Below are 21223 nucleotides of genomic sequence, written 5' to 3' on the forward strand. Positions count from 1 at the left end.
TTTTAAAATTCCCCCGGCTGTCCTGGTGTTCCTATCTTAATACCCATAGGGAGGTTTACACCCAGCTAACTAACTCAGCTCAGCAAGGCAAAGGGACTGCAAAAACTATTCACCCATGGCCTCAGGGGCTGGGAATGAGGGGGGGGGGGCGGTGAGGAGAGGATGAGGGGGGAGGGAGGCTGTATTTCTCCATGTTAATTCAGCTCCCGCTGACAGGGCCCCTTCTGGACGGTGGGCCCATAAGGCCTTTCTGTCATGCAAGACTGGAGGTTGTCATTATCAGAAGGAACCACCACCACCTCCACAGGAATAAGGGGGAGAAGCCACAGCAGCCTGAGGCCTGCCCATCACCCCAGGGACCCCATGGCCATGGAACTGGCTGGGCTGGGTCCTAGGGACTGTGGAGATAGGCTGCACATAATCGGGGTGGCCTTATGTCTTTGGGCCCAGGAGTGTAACCTTCGCTGCTCTGACAATGGGGCTTCCTGGTGGGGGTGAGGGTGGGGATGTCTAGCAAGTGGGGCACACACCTAATCCGTTGTCCTGGTTTGTTTTATCTACAGCTCTTACCATCCACTGAACCTCATGTCTTATGTTGATCTTCTCGTCCATTTCCCAAACTAGACTGTGAGTCTGTGAGGGCATCCAACAGCTTCTACTTGGCTCATGCTGTCCCAAGTGGTGCTACTACGGAGACTCACATACAGTGAGTGTTCAGTGTTGGTGGACTGTACCTGTACCCAAAGATTCTGTGCACACACTGGGCCACGCCCCTCTCATGAGAACTAATGAAGGCTGTAACTCCCTACCCAAAACTCACACCCCTCAGACACTGGTGCAGACACTTCCCAAGGACCACACACTCACACACACCAGCCCCAAGGCCCACACGTTTGCAGCCCATGCCCCAGCACCATTCTATTCCACTGGCTCAGGAGTAGAATGAAACGCAAGGGCTCACTCCCAGCACCATCTTACATCCATCCGTTTTCAGCCTTGGCCCTGTCTTGGGAAAACCACAGAAACTACCAAGAACCAACACTTGTGGGTACATGCTGCACCAAGGTGGTCTCAGCCCATCACTTCCACCACCCAGGCACAGAGCTGTCACCCGACACACAACCCCTCACAGTAAGGGGGGGAGGGGCACTTTCTGAACCTCTTTCTGAACACCCTGTTATTGGCCTCTACAATAGCCCCGGTTTGACCCTCCATTTAGGACTCAGGTTCTCAACCCTACAGGAATCACAGGCTGCCTTTCTGAGGCTGGGTCAACTGCTGACAAAACCCCAGAAAAACTGCACAAAGAGGCACGAATTATCAGCCAAATTCCCAGGGACACTCCCTCCCTCCTCTCCACCCCTCTTCCCATCTCCACCACCACAGTCCTTGGAGCCTGAAGACCCCCAAGCCAGGAACCAGGCATTACACACCTGGGGGTACAGGATGGGTGGCCGGATCCCCTCTTTGGGGCACTGCTGGGAAGCCCACCTCCCCATTCCTCAGACTGCTGCCGCTGTGCTTGCCCCCCACCCCCTTCTTAATTACCTCGACGCTGCTTAATTGGGCAAAGGGCGCGCGCGCGTGCGCGCGTGTGTGTGTGTGTGGGGGTGGGGGTTCCAGTCCTCACACATGGGGCGCCGGGTGGAGGGGGTGCTGGCTTCCTGCCCAAGAGCGAGCCCCCTCCCCCAGCCCCAGCCGCTGGAGGATTGTGAGCTCAAACAGATGGACCGAGCCGGAGGGGCGGGGGCGAGCTGATGGGGTGCGAGACGGCTGCGCGCTGGCCGGGCCTAGCGGCGCCCTGACAAAGGCGGGGGCCGGGCGGCGAGGGGCGCCTTATCAGCGCTAGCAGACCGCTGGGTCGGGCGGGCGCCCGCAGCCCGCGATCGGGCTCACAAAGGCCCGGGCCGGGCGGTGGGGTGGGGGCTCGAAGATTAATTGCCCAATCAAGTTGTCGGCGCGGGGCGGGGGCGGGACCGCGGCCCCGGGGGACGCGGGGCGGCGCATAATGAAGTGTGCAAAAAGTTAATTTGCTCCGCGACTCGCTGCTCGCCACAATCAAAGGCGGGCGGCGGGGAGGGGAGGAGTGGGGATTGTGCCCCCCGCCCCAGCTTGCGATCCACGGGGGGTACGATGTGGGGACACGGGGCACCCCCAGCGCCAGAGGGGGCGGAGGTCTCCAGACTACCTTCACCCCCAACTTCCTCCCGCCGTGTTCCCCTCCACCCCCACCCCTGCCCAACCCCATCCCCGCCGCAGGTCCCGTCCAGTTTCCTCTCCTCTCCTCTCCTCTCCTGCACGCACAATGGTTGACATTTCTGGAGCGCTCGCCCTGGGCCGGGCTCTGCGCCAAGCGTTTTCTGGCGTTATCTCCTCTGGTCGCAACCTGAGTAGGTAGGGCCAGTGAGCATCCCGCGTTGCAGAGGTGGTGCCGCGTTGCAGAGATGCTCAGGAAGTGCTCCAAGGTCAAACACAGGGCCCTCACACAGCCCCAGGGCCTTAGGGGGAAAATGGCTCGGTGGAATGTGTCCAAGACAAAAAATAAAAATACGTCAAACAATGGGGAAGATGATTTTATTCAAGCTCTTGCAATAGGGGAGCAACCTGGGTCCCCAGATCGGAGATTGCGGGTGGAGTAGGTCTGCATTAGTCTTTCACAGGGAGGTGCAGACAGGTTACAGGCGGGGGAGTTTAGCGTTGGGATTGTCTGGCAATGGGGAGTCTGGTCAGCCAGCGGCACAGGAAATGTTTATCTCAGCGTCTAGTTTCAGATGGGACAAACAGTTCTAATCTCAGCCAATCAACCATGAGACAAAGAATAGGAAGTGGGAGGGTCTGTCTGGTCTTATCGGCAGGTTCAGGCAAAAGGGGAAAGGTCACAGGCAAACAATAGAGTCATCCCTGGGCCTTACTGGGAGTCCAGAGAAAGACAGACAGTCTTATCTAAGTGACATGGGGAAGGTGGTTCCTTGCGGTCAGCCATTTCCCTGAACACAAAATGGTACCGGCAATTCAAAAAAAAAAAAGGGTGGGGGATTTCTTAACCATCATTTTTCCAGGAGCCAAGTTTAAACATTGTCAAAAGGTTAGCTGATAGCAAGGGTAGAAGCCCAGGTGCCCTGTAACAGCAGCTTTCCTGGGTGGCTTAGTCACTGCCTAGTGAGGAGCTCATCCTTAGCAACTATGAATGCCCCTTAGGCACCCCCCCGCCCACCCCCATATCACCTTGGGCAAGTCATTTAACCTGTCCTCCATAAAATGGGAGCCATAATAATACCTTACAGGATACTGGTATCAGTGAGAGCATAAACGGCAAGCACAAAGCAAGCACAGTGAACATGGTAGGTGCTATGAGGATTCATTTTTTTCTCAGAAAGTAGTGGTGTCAGGATTTGAATTCAAGCTGCATGGTTTCGGAGCCTGCACACTCAGCCCCAGCTGCACTGCCAGATCTCCGTGTGTGGATTCAGTTCTCCAGCACCAAACACAATCCAAACCTGTGTCCCAGGCCCTGGGTGTCCCACAAGAAAAGGAACAGGCCCTGCCCTCCCTGAGCAGCTCATCCTGCGAGGACAATGGCACAGAAGCCACAATGGCCCTGGGAGCTCAGAGGAAGTGCCGGACCTGAGGTTAAGGACAGCTTTGGGGAAGTCTGGCAGTCATGTCCCAGATGCCCATGGGCCAGTTGACACAGAATAGCACCTGCCCTGATCCCCAGTCCCATCAGACTCTTGCCAAGAAGCAGCTTCCAGGACAGGTTCAGCTCCTCGCACTGACTGATGGCTCCTGAGTCCTGGTTCTCTGACCCACTGTCCAGGCCTGTCTCTGGGCCCAGACAGGACCAGGGAACTGGAGAGGGAGCCCTTGAGCATGACAAGAACTAGGCTTGCAAAAAAGGGTGGGATCACAGCCAAACCAAGATTTATGGGCCCAATCATAATAATGAAAGAAAGAAAGAAAAAAAGGATGCGTGTTCGGCAATGCCCAGGGACTAGGACTGCTGCCCTATTACCAAAAATGTCGCTCTCGACTCTGCAAATTAGCATAAAACATGCTGTTTTGCATTCGTTTGCATGTCATTTGCATGCTAATGAGTTGACACCACAATGTACCCAGTCCCCTAAGCGGCTTCTGGTCTTTGCTTTTCTCCCAGCCCTGCCCATTGTCTTGCATTGAGAAAACCGGGAGATCTGGGTTCTAGGATAGGCTGAGCTACTCACTCCCTGTGGGGCCCGGTCCCTGCCTTTCTCTGAGTCTCAGTTTCCCTAACTGTGAGCCGAAGGAGTCAAACTGGCAGGAGTTTTCATATCATGCTTCAGTAGCCCCCTTGGGGACTACTGACACAGAGATGGGAGAGCAGGTGGGGCAGGCGCCCCCCTTCCATCCCCTCCTAACAGCTGGGGCTCTGAGTAAAATTTCTCTTGAGCAATGCAGAGCTTCTCTGTTAAAACCAAAGACAAAAAGTTTGCAAATGGACCCAGTTATCCCCGCTGTCTTTCCAGTCCTCTAAAGACTTGGATAATAATAAAAATTAGAGTTAAAATATAGCACTTACCATGGGGCAGGCACTGTTCTAAGCAGCAGATACACATAACTCAATCTTCACACGACCCTTGAAATAAGTGCTATTATACTTCCCGTTTTATAAATGGGTAAACTGAGGCACTGAAAGTAACGCAGCTAGGTTCAAACAGCCACTACATGGTAGAGTGAAGAAATTCAGATGGTCTGGCTCTACAGCAAGCATGTCAAACTCACGGCCCAAAGGACACGTGCAGCCCACAACAAATATTTTTGCGGCCCAGCCAATATAACGGTATGTAAGAAACGTTCTAATAAAAATGTCATAACTTAATTTTTACAATATCCTGTTATACACAATTTTTAATAACGAACTACAACATTTGCTAATGACTGATTACTATAACTGTGTTGCATTCATTTCCCTTACACACCTTACACGCAGGCGCACCATTTCTCTCCACTAATACTAGCAGCGAATATTTTAGCAGCCGATTGCCACGTCATTAGTCTTGGACTAACTTGTTTGGTGTGCACAACAGGAAATATTTTGCTTTCGGAGAACAAGAAGAATAGGTTTATTTGCGTTATGCTTATTACTTTGTGCAGTTATTCAGTGTCTGGTAAGTTAATGTGCAAGAAAAAATATTAATTTTTATTAAAATGTTCTATTATTTTATGTTAACGATGACTCATTTATTTCAGCCCTTCATATTCAGCATGTCTCTATCAAAATAAACCTACGTTTCTATGAAAATTGGAGCTTTTGTTTTTTTGCGGCCCACATAAACTTAAACCTTGTTTATTTGGCCCGTGTTAGCCTTTGAGTTTGACATGCTTGCTCTAGAGGCTATGCCATGAGTTTAGTTAGGCCAATTACCAGTTATACAGAGAAGGAAACAGACCCAGAGAGGGAGAGAGGAATTCGAAGCGCAGCAGCTCAACTTGAACTTTGCTTTCTACCTGAGTCCCTGCTCTCTGCCACCAGGGAAGGAGGGCCAAAAAAGGGAGGTCTGGGGTTTCAGAGATGCTCAGGAAACCTCTCTCGGTCCAATGGGCTCCAGGGTGAGGGGTGCCTTCTTCCCTGGCCACCAGAGCCTGCTTCCTCCCCTCAGCCAGCCTAGTCGCAGCTGGTGGACTTCAGGAACAGGCTCCGGAACCAGCCAGAACGACCTCCTAAATCAGGACAGCCATCAGGCTGGTGAGAACACCAGGTGTGCCATCAGAGCCAGCACACAATGCCCTGCCCGGCTGTGCAGGTGGAGGCATGCGGAGGGGGCTCCACTGCAGGGGGCTGGGGGCCTTTATCTGCACAGAGGCAGGCTGTGCCAGGCCAGCAGGTGTTGGGCCCCTGCCCCTCGGGGGTCTGGCTGGGAAACCCCCAGATGCAGGGATGACTGGCCTCCCTTATCCCTTCTCTATTCAGTGCCCCTCAGTGGTACCTTGGCCTTTCCTAAGCCCCTTCCCTCCTGTCAGTCTTCCCCTCTGAACTGTCCCCTCTCACCCTGCTCCAGCTGCCCTGGCCCTTCTCTCAGTTCCTTCCACATCCCAAGCTCAGTCCTGCCTCCGCACCTTTGCACTTCCTGTTCCCTCCACTTAACCTTGTTTGCTTCTCAGTCTTATTACAATCTGAATTAATCTTGTTTATTTATGTGTCTCCTCATTTAGTGCCTGTCTCCACTGCTAGAGCCAGGACCATGTCTGTCTTATAGAAATATAGGTCTCAATAAATATTTGTTGAAGGAAAGAAATAAAAAGGGAAGGCAGCAGCTGTTGATGATTTATTTAGTTAGAGTCTGTTTCCCTCTCCCCTCCCTACCCCTAGAACAGCAGCTCCACACTTACCACTGTGATCACCAGCACAGTGCCTGGCACACATTAGGTGCTCAATACGTATTTGTTGCATTAATGAACCAAGTGTGCAAGATCTCTGCACTGGGAGTCAGCAGACCGGGGTCCCTTCCCAGCGACATCCCTGGTGGTATATAGGACGCTGGGCAAGTTTCCTCTGGGGCAAGGAACTTCCGTTTCCTCATCTGAAAGCTGGACTTTGGAATCCCTGCCACATTCATCAGGACTATGAAAGCCCAAGCGTGGCCCATCCTCACTCACTCCCCAGGGGAGGCAAGTGGGGCCGCTGCCAGGAGGCAAAGGGCAGGCAAACCTGGCTTCCAAGCAGGAGGTAGCTACCACCCTGTCCCTCTCGGAGCCTCCATTTCCTTATTTGCAAAAGGGCCACAGAAACTGTGGGGACTACATCAGATGATAAAGGGAAATAAAAAAGTGCAGGCTGTGACACGCTATGCCCATAGAGGTCATTCTCACCAGCAGAGCAGTGCAGCCAGGCGGTCACAACATGGCTCAGCCCAGCCTGTTTCTGTTTATCTGTTAAAGGGGCTCTGGATCATACCAACCTCAAGGGGCTGTTGTGAGAATTAAAATGAGAAAATGTATGTATGTACCTGGCACATAGTAAGGGCTCTGTGACCACAGGAACCCCAAAGTTGCTGGGCACATGGACACCCAGAACGGAGATCACACTCACTGGCCTCTTGAAGTTATGTGTGGCCATGTGTCTCCATTCTGACCAAGAGGAGGGAAGTCGTATCACATTCATTTTGTAGGAGGTCCGCGGACCACTGGTGGTCCGTGAGGTCCCAAAGGTTGGCGACCGCTGTTCTAGAAGTCCTTAAAGAGTGGGAAAACATTCTTTACCACTTCCTCCTTCCCCCTGGGTGGGGGTGAATATGATGGCTGGAGAGCGAGCAGCCAATAGGAACCATGAGGTGTTGAGGAGGATGAAACAGCAAGATAGGAGGCTGGGCCTTTGGAGATCAAGGAGCGACCTTGCTAGCCTAGAACTGCCTGCCTCCAGACTGATTATAAGAAAGAGAAATCAGTATTTGTCTCATTTAAGTCACTCTTCTTTTGGGCTCTCTGCCACTCACGGTCAACCCAACACAAACAGGTCCAGTTGGTCCAGATGATCTTGGAGCTCTGTGGCCCACCTTGACATGTGAGGGCAGAGGACTCTCCTGGTACATCTTCCTGCTCACACTGGCCCGGAAGCTGCTGGCCTTTACCACTCAGCTCTGCCATCTGAGGGCAAAACCCAGGTTAGCCCAATTGGCTGGTGTCCCTGGCTGGGCCAAACGGTGACAGGTGCAAAGCGCATGGGGGCCTAAGACCAGGGCTCCTGCTGCTGCCTTTGCAGCTCTGAGAGGCAGGGAAGACAGAGGACAGTGGACAATGGCAGGATGGCACTGTCCATTCTCGTAGGCCACCTCCAGCCCCTTCTCACCCACCCTCCCTGTGGCACCCAAGAGAGCTTCTGGCCTCACAAATCCCACGTCGGTGCCCTCCCGCAGCCCCCAGGTCCTCAAATGGACATCCAATCACCTCTTTGGCCCCTCAGGTCCTGTAGGATGGGGCTGACTCTTCAACGCCCAGCGTCAAGCACACCCATGAGCACAGATTCCAGCTCCTATGAGCTCTGTGACTTCGGGCAACCTGCTACAGCATTCTGGGCCTTCATTTCCTCCTCTGTGGAATGGAGATGACTCTAACAACTACTATGTACATGAAGCTTCAGTGCGTGAGCGTGGAGATGCCAGTGACTGCTGTACAGCAAACCACCCCAAACACAGTGCCGCTAAACACTGTCTTACGCTCACAGATTCCTACGGGTCAGGATTCAGACAGAGCACATGGCAATGGCTTCCTTCTGCTCTACAACGTCTGGGGCCTCCGCTGAAGAGTTGAAGGCTGGGGGTTGGAATCCTCTCGAGATGTCTTCCCCTGCGTGTCTGGCAGTCAAGACTAGTTCGGCTGAGGCTACGGGCCAGACCACCCCTGTGGCTTGGGTGCTGGGCTTCCTCACAGCGTGGTGGCAGGATGCCAAGCGTGAGTGGCCCCTGAGACCCAAGCAGAAGTGGCCTGGCCACTTCTAACCTATTCTCAGAAGTCACACAATGTCACTTCTGCCCCCTTTTAGTCCTGGAAGCAATCACAGGAGGGGACATAAACCCCACCTCTTGGCAGGAGGAGTGTCAAGGAATTTGGGGTCAGACTTTAAAACGGGCTTGAACAATGGCTGAGTCACCATAAACACTCATTAAATGTTAGCTGGGAGAAACAGCAATAGCACAATAGCAACAGGATTCCATCCTGTATGTATTGGAACAGTCATATCAGGTGACACTGGGCATAAAGGGGTTAATGGAGGAGGCACAAGGGCAGGTCCCCGAACCTGACATCCCCACTACTCTAGAAGAGGCACTGAAAGATAGAACTTAGATAAAAAGAGCTAATATGCCTTGAGTGCTTACTAGAGGCCAGGCACAGAGCCAAGCACTCTATGCATGATCTTATATAATCCACACAATCATCCAAGAGGCAGGTCCCATCATTATGCCCATTTATTGATGAGAAACCAAAGGCTCAGAGAGGCAGAGGATCTTGCCTTAGGCCACACAGCTAGGAAGAGGCACAGGCAGGATGAGAACCTAAGCAGTGGGTTTCAGAGCTGGTCCTCACTTCCTAAGACCAAGCTGGGCAATAGCCAGCCTGCCAGGTGGGACAGGACATCCTGACTGTTTGGTGACAGACAGGGAGGGCTTGTACTGCAGGACGGAGAGCCAGGGCCAGGAGGTGTGTCGGCTGCAAGCCCACAGTCACAGGCTGGGGGAATGGGGCCAAGCCCTCCGTCTGGTGGGATGGGGGAGGGAGAGAGTGAAGAGAACCCAGAGAGCAAGGCAGAGGCCCCCTCCAGAGGCAGCTAAGCACTGAGGGATGGAGATACAGCCTGGTCACCAGTCACCTTGAAATGAGCTCTAGGATCAAGGAGGGGCCCTGACCTCTGCTCCTTGGAGCCCCTACCAGGCCATCAGTGCTCCACCACATGGAGCAGGGTGTTACTGGTGACCTGGAGTCTCAGCGGTAGGGGGAGGAGCAGGAGGACAGAGGGGGGAGCACCAAGCCATATAACAGGAAGGATCACAGAGGGTATGCTCAAGAGCACCAGGTCCTAAGGGCAACCCGCACACTTGCACCCTCTGCCCTTGACTTTTCTCCTATTCTCTACCACTCCCTTTCCCTTCCTGACCTCCTTCCTTCCATCCACCCCCTCCTTCCATTTCTCCCGTCCTCCCTTCTCCCCTCCTTCCATCCCTTCCCCATTATGAAGTCTCACAGGGAGAAGCTGCGTTCCCCAAAGGCAGGAGAAGCCTGGTCATGACCGTGGACTTCATCAAGTGAAACATGATTCCTCAGCCATCACAAAACCAGTCCTGACAATGTCATGAGTCCGTGATGAGTGCCTTCGACTCTCAGATGTAATAGGGTGTCAACTCCTCTGTGCCCCAAAGGGAGAGGGTGTCTTTTGGGTGCCACTGGGAGGCAGCTCTGGGGGGCACTGGATAATGAGCCGATCGCCTTGGACCCGCTGCTAAGCCCCTCTGAGCCCTGGTTTTCTTGGCTGAAACAACTGCCCGGGTGGAGAGGAGGGGAAGATGGACGGCATACAGTTGCACGCAGTGTGTGCTCTGCCTTGCCCGGTCCCTTGCTGGCACGGGCCTCTGACCTTTCTCCTAGGCCCGTGGGGCAGAGCCAACTCTCAGCTGATGTTGGCAAGAGGCGGGGAGGGTGGACGGGCAGGCTGTCAGGGCCGGCCTTGTGCCCAGAGAACCTTCTGTGCCACTGTTCCTCGGCCAGGCAGGCCCAGCCCACCGGCCACTTCCCGTGCCCCTGGCAGGACAGGGCTGCAGGCCCCTCCTCTCCTGCATCTTGCTCAGCTGACCGAAGTGGCCACCTCCTCCCCACGGGCCCTAGAAACAGAAGTCTCCAATATAAATGCAAATGCGCTGCAGTCCCTGGTCTCAGGCTGGCCGCTCCAGCCTGTGCTGCCGGCTGGGGACATGAGCTGACACTGGCCCAGAGAGATAAGGCGTTTCTGGGCCACCCCCACCCCGGGCCCTGCCCCCTCCTCATACTGTCAGCTCCACAAAGACCCCAGGGAGTCCAGCCCTTCCTCTTTGCTGCCCATAAGGCCGGTGATGGACTCGTGAATGTCCCCTTGCTGTTGTTATGTATTGCCTCAATCCACAGTGGTGATCCTCACCCTCCTACCCTCCTGGGCTGGCAGGACAAAGCCAGGAGGCAGGCTAGGAAAGGGCAGGCGGCCTGGGGGCCAATCTCTACCACATCCTCCACCAGGCTCCAGGCTGCCCCTGGCCCAGAGAATCCCGCTGTGTGCATTAGGAATAGGCACCCTTTCTTCCTGGCGCAAGGCAGCCTCTTAGCCCCCAGCTGGACACCCGAGCCCAGCACAACGTGCACTGTAAGCCACAGCTCTCGGCAGCCAGTCTCCCCTTCGGGACTCGGTTTCCCCTCTGGTCAGGGGAACCACCTCGAGGGACCTCCAAGTACCGCACAACTGGTCTGCTTAGGCCGAGAACACAGGGCTCTGGAGCTGGCCAGGGCAGCCCCCAGGGCGAGACCTCTTCTGGGTCATATATCCTACCATCCTTCCATTCCTCAGCCCCAGACATTCCCACCCTTAAGCCACGACTCCGGGATTCTTAAGAAGGAGGCAAGATATCTCTGGCCGAAGCATTCTGTGACAGAGGTGGAGTAGGTTCGGGGTCACAGGCAGAGCTCTGGAATGGCCCAGGTTCAAATCCAATACATTCCTGGCTCCAGCTCTAATGGCACCTCCTCAAAGAACCCTCCCCTGATGGTCTCCTATTGGAGCAGTCCCTTCCCTGCTGCCAGAGACCAGGTCATATTGCCCTGTTGCTTTTCTTCATGGCGTTTAGCGTTACGTGAAATTGTCCCATTTATTTATGTCTTCCTGTGGTTATTTCCTGTCTCCCCTCTCCCTTATTGGAATGCAAGTTTCTACAAGGGCAGGCACCACGAATCAATAACTCCTCCCTCGACACTTTCTGGGAGATAATGACGGATGCCCTGCCATAGGGGTAGTGTAGAGCCTTCATCGAGAAAGCCAAATTTGCTTAGCAGAGAGCCAGCACACAGTAAGCGCTCAATAAATGCTAATGGGTTTTGCTGTTATTGTCCTCCATGAAAGGGCTGGTGTCCTGGTGCCAGGAGTCCAACTCGGGACACACTCCTCCACAAATTCCAAACCCAACACCGGGGCCAAGTCCTCCTTCCCCCTGACTTCCGCCATGACCACACTGCAAACTGCTGCTTCTCTCTATCCCTCTGTAAAGTGATGGGCTGGCTCCTCACTGCCTGAAACTTCACAGAGCTGTTATGAGTGTCAAGTGACATCAAGAGGAAGACACTTTTTAGTTCCTAAATATGATTTCAATGATACAAATAACTCTGCGTCTCCCGATGGCCTGCCCCCCCTCCAAATGTGACATTACTCCTTGCCTAACACTCCATTTCCCTTCCCTCCCTCCTTCCTTCCATCCATCTCTCCTCCCATGTCTCCCATCCTTCCCAGGGCCCTGCTGCTTCCTGACCCACCCAGCCACATCTTAGGCTTCTTCCAAGGACAAGGTCTCCACTGAGGAAGGTTTCTCGAAGTTTTGACATAATCATACCACCTCCTCCCCCCACTCCCATTTGCAGTCTGTCTGTATATCCTATCTAATAAAAGGGTAATATGCAAATTAACCATCACTCCGCAACCAAGATGGTGGTGCCCATAGCCACAAAGATGGTGGCGCCGGCTGGAGCGGGCAGGACTCTTGGCTTCCTTCGGGTGGGATGCTTGGCTTCCTTCGTCGCCCCAGCGACAAAGGAAGCCAAGCCTTCTGCAAGCCCCGGCCAGCCGCCGAGGGCCGGCCTCTGGGCGGCGACCACGGAGCTGGCCGGAACCGGTGGGAGGTGGCTCCGGCCTGGAGCAAAGGCGGGAGGCAGCAGCCAAAGCGAAGGCCCGGGTCCCAGGTGCTGGAGGGAAGCCGGTGCCAGCAGCCAGGAGAAGGAAGGCCTATTCTTTTTTAAAAAAATATATATTTTATTGATTTTTTACAGAGAGGAAGGGAGAGGGATAGAGAGTTAGAAACATCGATGAGAGAGAAACATCGATCAGCTGCCTCCTGCACACCCCCTACTGGGGATGTACCCACAACCAAGGTATATGCCCTTGACCGGAATCGAACCTGGGACCTTTCAGTCCACAGGCCGATGCTCTATCCACTGAGCCAAACTGGTTATGGCAGAAGGCCTATTCTTGCACGAATCTTCATGCATCGGGCCCCTAGTTTCATTATAAGTAATATTTTCTTTAAATTGCCTCATTTAAAAAAAGAAAGTCAATTCGTGCTAATGGGAAGCTTTACTCCACTGCCATACGTTAAAATTATTATCAACTGCTATAAAAAATATATGCTGATATTCCCTAAAATAAATGCCTAAGTATTAAAAGTCTGATGCCCCTCGCAAGGTTTTCAAGTTCTCAGCCTGAGAGTTCTCTGGGGAACTTTTTAAAATTCCTTGGTTCACTGGACAAACATTTCATGAGAACCTTACTAGTCTGTGCCCAGCCCAGGTGGCAGCAGCCGTAAGTGACCCCATTTCCAGCCCTCAACACAGAGGACCTCGTTGAGGCGGCAACTGACGCCCTTCAAAATACAATTAATTAGCAATCATCACCCATACCGGCCTCACTGGGCATTTCGTGGTTCTTTCCTCTCAACACCACTCAATAAAGGTATCTTACCAGTGGGGGCTGGGAAGGAAGAGAGTGGGAAAGGTCTTCAGCTGTCAGCGTGACCACACAGGCACGTGCCCTCTGCCACCCGGGAGCAGGCTCCAGGACCCCTGTCCAATGCCATCCGTCCATTTTGCCGATTCCAGACTCTTGGGAAGGGCAATTCAACACAATGGCATATTGTTTCCAGGAAAGGTATCAAAAATGAGACCCCCTGCAAATTTGGTAAACTGTATCAGAAACCTTTAATTGGGTAGGCAGTTTCTCTCCTAAGACTTTATCTAAAAGAAATCATCATGAATGTAAACCACAATAGCTGCAGCATCGTTGATAATAGTGAAAAGTTTAAAACCTAAATGTTCATCAGTAGGGAATTCAGTAAATAGTATATCCCATACAATGGAAACGTATGCAACCATTTACCAATGGTGCTGCAGAATATTTTGACATGAGAAAATGTTCATGTTATATTGTTAGGTAGAAAAATAGCTACAAAATAGATTGCATAATATCACTACATACACATATAAATGAAAGACTGGGATGGATTTGAGTTACAGAGAATTTCTTAAGCAAGAAATGAAAGGCCAAACCATAAAGGCAAATATTAATAACTTAATCTACCTTAGAATTATGACTCTGTTCAAAGTTCACCACGAAGAAAATAAAGAGATAAGCCACAAGCTAGGAAATGTTTGCAACAATCTAGCAAAAGTTAGTACTCAAAATATATAAAGAGCTCCTACAGATCAATAAAACAAAGACAATCAAAAAGAAAAATAGTCTGAGCCGAAACCGGTTTGGCTCAGTGGATAGAGCGTCGGCCTGCGGACTGAAAGGTCCCGGGTTCGATTCCGGTCAAGGGCATGTACCTGGGTTGCGGGCACATCCCCAGTAGGAGATGTGCAGGAGGCGGCTGATCGATGTTTCTCTCTCATCGATGTTTCTGGCTCTCTATCTCTCTCCCTTCCTCTCTGTAAAAAATCAATAAAATATAAAAAAAAAAAAACACTATCTCAGCCCTAACTGGTTTGGTTCAGTGGGTAGAGCGTCGGCCTGCGGACTGAAAGGTCCCGGGTTCGATTCCGGTCAAGGGCATGTACCTTGGTTGCAGGCACATCCCCAGTAGGAGGTGTGCAGGAGGCAGCTGGTCGATGTTTCTCTCTCATCGATGTTTCTAACTCTCTATCTCTCTCCCTTCCTCTCTGTAAAAAATCAATAAAATATATTTAAAAAAAAAAAAAAGAAAAATAGTCTGAAGATTTGAAGACATAAAGGATAGAAAACATGAACAGCCAATAAGCATATAAATAGACGCTTAACCTCTTAGCAATCAGGGAAATCCTCATTAAAAGCTCATTTTATGTCCATTAGATTGGCAAAACCTAAAAGCTGCACAAATTTAAATATAACCACTTGTGTGGAACAAGAAGGATTCTGTGACACTGGTGATGGGGGGTCACTTTGGACAACCACTTTGGAGAACAACTTGCCATTATTTTGCACTTACCATACTCTACAACCCAGCAATCCCCTTCCTGGAGACATTCTAGAGCAGCGGTTCTCAACCTTCTGGCCCTTTAAATACGGTTCCTCACGTTGTGACCCAACCATAACATTATTTTCGTTGCTATTTCATAACTGGAATGTTGCTACTGTTATGAATCGTAATGTAAATATCTGATATGCAGGATGGTCTTGTCTTAGGCGACCCCTGTGAAAGGGTCGTTTGACCGCCAAAGGGGTTGTGACCCTCAGGTTGAGAACCGCTGTTCTAAAGAAACATGTGCATAAGCACAGGAGGTGTGGGCAACGATGTTAATATTGGCAGGACTCGGCCCTTCCCTCAGTCCCTGATAAATCCACCTTCCTGTCACTGTGTCTTTTAACTTTCATTGGGCAATGTTCACCGTTCAGGGGAGGGTACCTGTCCAGCACACTCCCCTGCACTGTGAACACGATGGCGCTTACCGCTGTGATTAGATCACGATATGTAGCACAGGTTACTGCGCCAGACTTGTGACTTTCAGGGCTGGGACTTTAACTCTCCCAATCTCTGGGTGAGGGGACCCAGCCCTGCAGGGCAGCCACTGGCCAAGCCAGATCCCGCGCTCATCATGTGAGTGGAAATAGCAGGATGAGCTAGAGCTTCAGTGACTGTCCTGGGGGCCAGGGAGAGGCCAGGAGTGCTCGGGGTATTAGGAGAAGAGGTGGCAGGGCTGCAGGTAGGGCTAGTTCATAAATGACAGTTCATCCACATAACAGACTGCTCTGCTGCAGTGAAAAAGAATGGCGGCTCCATAGGCGCCAATCCGAGCATCTCCAAGATCCATTGCCAAGGGGAAAAAGCAGCTGAGCCGCTACCATTGTGAAAACGGTGGGGGAGGAGAAGCTAGGTGTGTATATACCTGGACGTGCAGACATACATCTGAGCACAAGAAGCTCACCTCAGGGGTGGGAGAGTCTTTTCACTGCATCCCCTTTTGTACCTTTTTATTCTGTACACTGCATGTGGCACTATGGAAAAATAGTCATTAAAAAATGGAAACAAAATACAGTCCCATTAGATATAACACATGTATAACTACTATGAGAGTTGAATCAGTTACTGGTCACCAGTTGGCATAATGCTACTTTGTGGACAATTAAGTCATATTGCTTTCAACTCTGGTAAGTTATTTTGTTTTCCAGCCAACATTTTTTAGGTTTCAGACTTTTCCACAGACCCTTGAAGAGCCTGTGACTTCCTGCACTGTGCCTGCAGGGTCACTGTGCCCGCAGAGCCATGCCCCACAGCCCACAGATTCCCCACGGGCTACGCGTAGGTAGGCGTTCTGTTGACTTAAATCATCTCTAGGGTTCTACCCTGGGATGGCTCTTTAATTTAGGTAAGTCCATGGGACATCGGCAGGGATCCTCCCGGCACTCAGGAGCCAAAAATGCACAAGGTCACTCCTAGTGGGTTATATAACTCTACTTATGTTACTCTGCTCTCTCCTACCCCTCACTCCTTCTCTCATTCTCCTCTAGTCACACTGGCTTCCACGTTCTTCAAACCCCCTCTCGGTGGCAGGCAGAACTCTAAGATGACCCCCGAGATTTCCAGTCCCCCCAACCCCTGCCCCAGGTGTACCTGCCCGACACACTCCCCGGAATTGCGAACATGATGGCGTTTACTGATGTGATTAGGTTATGTTATATAGCACAGGTTACTGTGCCAGACTTCTGACTTACAGAACTGGGAGCTAAATGAGTGTTGTTTTGAGCCACTAAGTGTGTGGTAATTTATTACGTGGTAATAGAAAGTAATACACGTGCTAAGCAGGCTCCACTTTGGGCCTTTTCTCTGATGGGTACTTCAGCCTGGAAGGCTCTCCCCCCAGATATCCACAGGACTCACTCCATCCCTTCACCCAGGTCTCGGCTCACATGTCCCTTCCCAGAGAGGCCTGCCTGACCACACCACCTAGAATACCACCACCCCTTCATCTGCTATTCCCTTGCCCACTTCATTTTTCTATATATCACTTATCACTGCCTGACATTATATGATTTAAGTATCATCTGAATGACTTTTAAACTTTATTTTGAAATAATTTTAAGCTTACAGAAGAGTTGCAAACACTGTACAAAGAATTCCCATCTATCCTTCACCCAGAATCCCCAAATGTTGACATTTAAACACATTTGCTTTATCATTCTCTCTTTGTATAGAGAGATTATTTTTCTGAGCCATTTGTTAGGTTGCTGATCCAACGCCCGTGACCACTGCCATACTTTAGCCCGTATTTTCTACAAACAAGGAAGTTCTCTTACATACTAATCACAATAAAATCATCCAAATCAGGACACTGACATTGATACATTGCTATCACCTAATCTTCAGATGCCAGTCAAAGATTGTCAATTGTCCCACTCATAACGTCCTTTGTAATAAGCCGAAAGATCCGTCCAGAAATACTCATGTCCTTAGCTGTCTTATCTCTCTCATCTCCTTTCATCTGGAACAGTCCCTCCGTTTTTCTCTTGCCTTTCATTATCTTGACAGTTACCAAGATTATGGGCCAGTTATTCCGTAGAAGGTTCCTCAATTGGAGTTTATCTGATGGAGCCTCATGATTCGGTGTAGGTTTTGCATCTTCAGCAGGGACATCACAGAAGTGACTCTTTGTATAGCCTACCAGGAGGCACAGGCCAGTCTGTCCCATAGCAGGCGAAGTTGCCTTGGATCGCTTGATTAAGGTCGTATCTGCTCTCTTTCTCCGCTCTAAAGTTACTCTCCTTCCCTCTGTAATTAATACGTTACCTGTGGTGAAATACTTTAAGGCTATGGCAAGATCCTGTCCCCCAACACATGTCACACAATGGCTTTCATTTAGCATCCAGTGATGATTCTTGCCAGAATCAATTTTCATATTTCCATCCTCCCTTCTAGCTTCGTTATTAGACATTCTACTGTCAGAAAGAGAGCTCTTTCTTCATGCATATGCATGACACATGGATGGATGGATGATCTACTCCCTGCTATTTCCCCAGCACCAGAAACCATCAGAATATGGGAGGCACTCAATAAAATGTGGTCACTAAACGAACCAATGACCAATGCTCTCTGATCCTGACCTTGACTGTCTCGAGCGTGTACATCAAGCATGTCAAACTCATGGCCCACAACGAATATTTTTGCAGCCCAGCCAATATAACTGTATGTAAGAAATGTTTTAATAAACATTTCATAACTTAATTTTTACAATATCCTGCTATACATAATTATTAATAACAAACGACAACATTCGCTAATGACTGATTACTATAATCGTGTTGCATTCATTTCTCTTACACGCCTTACACGCAGGCACTCCATTTCTCTCCACTAATACTAGCAGCGAATATTTTAGCAGCCGATTGCCACGTCATTAGTCTTGGACTGACTTGTTTGGTGTGCGCAACAGGAAATATTTTGCTTTCGGAGAACAAGAAGAATAGGTTTATTTGCGTTACGCTTATTAATTTGTGCAGTTATTCAGTGTTTGGTAAGTTAATATTCAAGAAAAAATATTAATTTTTATTAAAATGTTCTATTATCTTATGTTAACGATGACTCATTTATTTCAGCCCTTCATATTCAGCATGTCTCTATCGAAATAAACCTACGTTTCTATGAAAATTGGAGCTTCTGTTTTTTTGTGGCCCACATGAACTTAAACCTTTTTTATTTGGCCCGTGTTAGCCTTTGAGTCTGACATGCTTGGTGTACATAGTGCTCACTGTGTGCTAGGTCCTAGGCCTCTTCTTGCCAATCCTCCAAACTCCCCCGTGAGGTAGGGACTGTTTTGACAGCATCACTTTAAAGATGAGAGCCCAGAGGCCCAGAGAGGGAGAACAACCAGGCTGATGTCATACACTAGCCAAAGGCCACGCCAAGTTCCCACCCACCGAGTCAGACTCTAGCCACTAACCACCGCACCTACTGATCTCAACACGTTTCTTCTCTCCCCACACACAGCTCAGTTTCCCAGCCCTTCACGGACCCCTCATCTTGCCTGTCACACTTTCCTGGCCTTATCCACTTCTTCTCAGCCTCACCCCCAGCCAAAGGAGCCTGTTCCCCACCCTCAGCCAACACAGGACAGGACCAAGAAGAGGAGCTGTCATTTCCATACAGCTGTCCCCAGGAGCCCGGCCCTGCCTGAGCCCCTCCATTTTCCCTGAAAAGGCTGAATTGTCTTGGCCGTTTGGGGGGCACCTCTCGGCACAGGCTGGGCTGCCTGGGCAGGGCCTGGCTGAGCTATTATCCCACATTATCTCACTCCCCTGCTCCTGAAAAGAACCAGTGACTGCTCGCCCCCCTCAGCCCTCCCCTGCTCACTCCTGTCTTTTACACTTAATTACCTCACTCATTACCCCAAAGCCTGCAGAGGCCGGACCACAACTGGGGCGTGAGTAATCTCCGCATCACACACCCAGCCAGCCGGCCAGCAAGGAGCAAATTGCTCACACAGCCCATCAATAAAGGAACAGGGCCCACTCCAGCCTTCGCAGCAGAAGGACCTTCGTGGCACTGCCATGAGGCAGGCACGGGTCCCAGCTTCCCAGTTGGCCAGCCCTGATGAGATGGTCTCCACCCCAGACAGTGACCTTGAACTTCCCCAGGCCACTGAAGTCACAGCTCAGTGCCATTGACAGATGGGGCAGCAGGGGCCCGCCCCACTTCCTTACCACAGTCAGGGAACTGCCCAAGCATGGCTTCCAGGCTTCCTGTGCAACCCCTCCAGCCATCTCTCACCACTTCTACTCCCTAATTGAATGTTTTGCAAATCCCCTATCTGCTCTTCCTTCCCCAGCTTCTTTGTACATGCTACCATTCCTGCTTCCAGAACTCTCTTCCTGAGCACCCAAGGGCCTGGTTAATTCCTACACATTTGAGAGGTCAGCTCCTCTGGGGAGCCCTTCCTGATCCCCTCTGGGCTGGGTTAGGGACCTCATGCACTTTCTCCTTTGAAAGCATCAAGCCTTTATGTTGTCATTGCCTTTTTGCTTGTGTCTTTTGAAGGAACAACTGAGGCTTACACATCTTCCTTTGCCTAGAGCCCCGCCCAGGCCCTGACACATCTCTAGGCCATTTACTAGGGACTGAATGAATGAATAAGTGAATGAATGAGTGACGACTGTTAAGCTGCATATGTGGGACGAAGGGGTTTAAGACCTCCTTTTCCCATGGGCCTCTTCCTTCCCATGCAACAGGTTCCTGCAGGGCAGGGCCTCTGAGCTCAGAAGGGAGGCCTCCTTGGGGCTAAAACTTCCCTCGGACTTCTAGGAGGTCAGGCTGAGCCTCCTTCCTTTTTGTCACCTTTGGAAACACCAACTTCTCAACTCTGTCATGAGATAATCCAGCCCTGGCTTACCTGCACAACCTCTTTTCCATCAACTTCGAGGCTTCTGCTGGCCCATCACCTCCCATATCACCTCAGGGCAGCTGGCACAGAAGCTGGCTGTGTAGTCAGCTTCTCTCAGTCTGGCAGACTTCATCTCATCCTCCTGCTCCCCTCCCTGATCCGTGATAAGGAAGGGAAGTTGGAAAAGTGGTGGGGAGGGAGCTCCTCAAGCCTGATAGGCCAGAGATCATGGAACTCTTGTCTGCTGAAGCCTACGGACCCTTTCTCAGAACAATGTTTTTAAATTAATAAAATAAAATACAGCCCTTGCCAGTTCGGTTCAGTGGTTAGAGTGTTGGCCCGCAGACTAACGGGTCGTGGGTTTGATTCAGGTCAAGAAAGGCACATACCTCGGTTGCAGGCTCGATTCCCACCCTGGTCGTGGTGCATGTAGAAGTCAACCAATCGATGTGTCTCTCTCACATCCATGTTTCTGTCTCTCCCCTTCCCTTCCACTCTCTCTAAAAAAAAAATCAATGGGAAAAAAATATCATCGGGTAAGAATTAACAAAATAAATAAATAAACAAATAGTTTACAAAGGAAACCAATTATATTGAAGCAGTTATCAAAATATTAAAAACAAATTTACATTACAATAATACATGTGCTTCTTTATTATAACACAAGTTTAGCAAATAACTATTATAATTTCTAAATCATCATGAGTGTAAATGACATCTCAAGATATCTGGAACATCTGTAATATGATAAGAAAATATCTGTGATTCTATTGGTGACAAAGTCACAGGTCCTGCTAAAACCACAGTGGTCTGTTGCCTGTATTCATCATTGAAGGAAAGTTAAATTTCAGAGAGAGGCTACTGAAATTAAAGACATAATACTTTTCTTATTCGAGTTCATGTTGGAGCCCCTGAATTCTTTCTATGGACCCCAGGTTAGGAACACCTGTGACAGGGAATAACAAGTACATCAAGAGCCTACAAGCCTTCCCTTCCTGTATCTCGGCAGGCATCATTCGTCAATTACAGCAGTCTTTCCCAATATCTAGGGTGAGGGGAGTGACAGTCCCTTTCTGCTCAACTCCGCTCATATATGGCTGGGATTTCTGTGTTCAGTTGTGGGTTG

At 50.6% G+C, this 21223-nt stretch overlaps 1 protein-coding gene across 3 annotated transcripts in view; it reads right to left on the reverse strand.

Annotated features, from left to right (window-relative positions):
- The window catches only part of FAM110A (family with sequence similarity 110 member A), a 129411-nt gene that overhangs the window by 87099 nt on the left and 21089 nt on the right, over positions 1-21223 (reverse strand). For 2 of the 3 annotated variants that reach the window (XR_002829449.1, XM_023754343.1), the window contains exon 2: positions 20487-20597. The gene's annotated coding sequence lies outside the window, so the exon portion shown is untranslated. Of the gene's footprint in view, positions 1-16876; positions 17493-20486; positions 20598-21223 lie in introns of those variants that run through there. The other variant, XR_002829448.1, reaches the window with a different exon arrangement.

Source organism: Myotis lucifugus, unplaced genomic scaffold, assembly GCF_000147115.1.
Source record: "Myotis lucifugus unplaced genomic scaffold, Myoluc2.0 scaffold_60, whole genome shotgun sequence".
NCBI lineage: Eukaryota > Metazoa > Chordata > Mammalia > Chiroptera > Vespertilionidae > Myotis > Myotis lucifugus.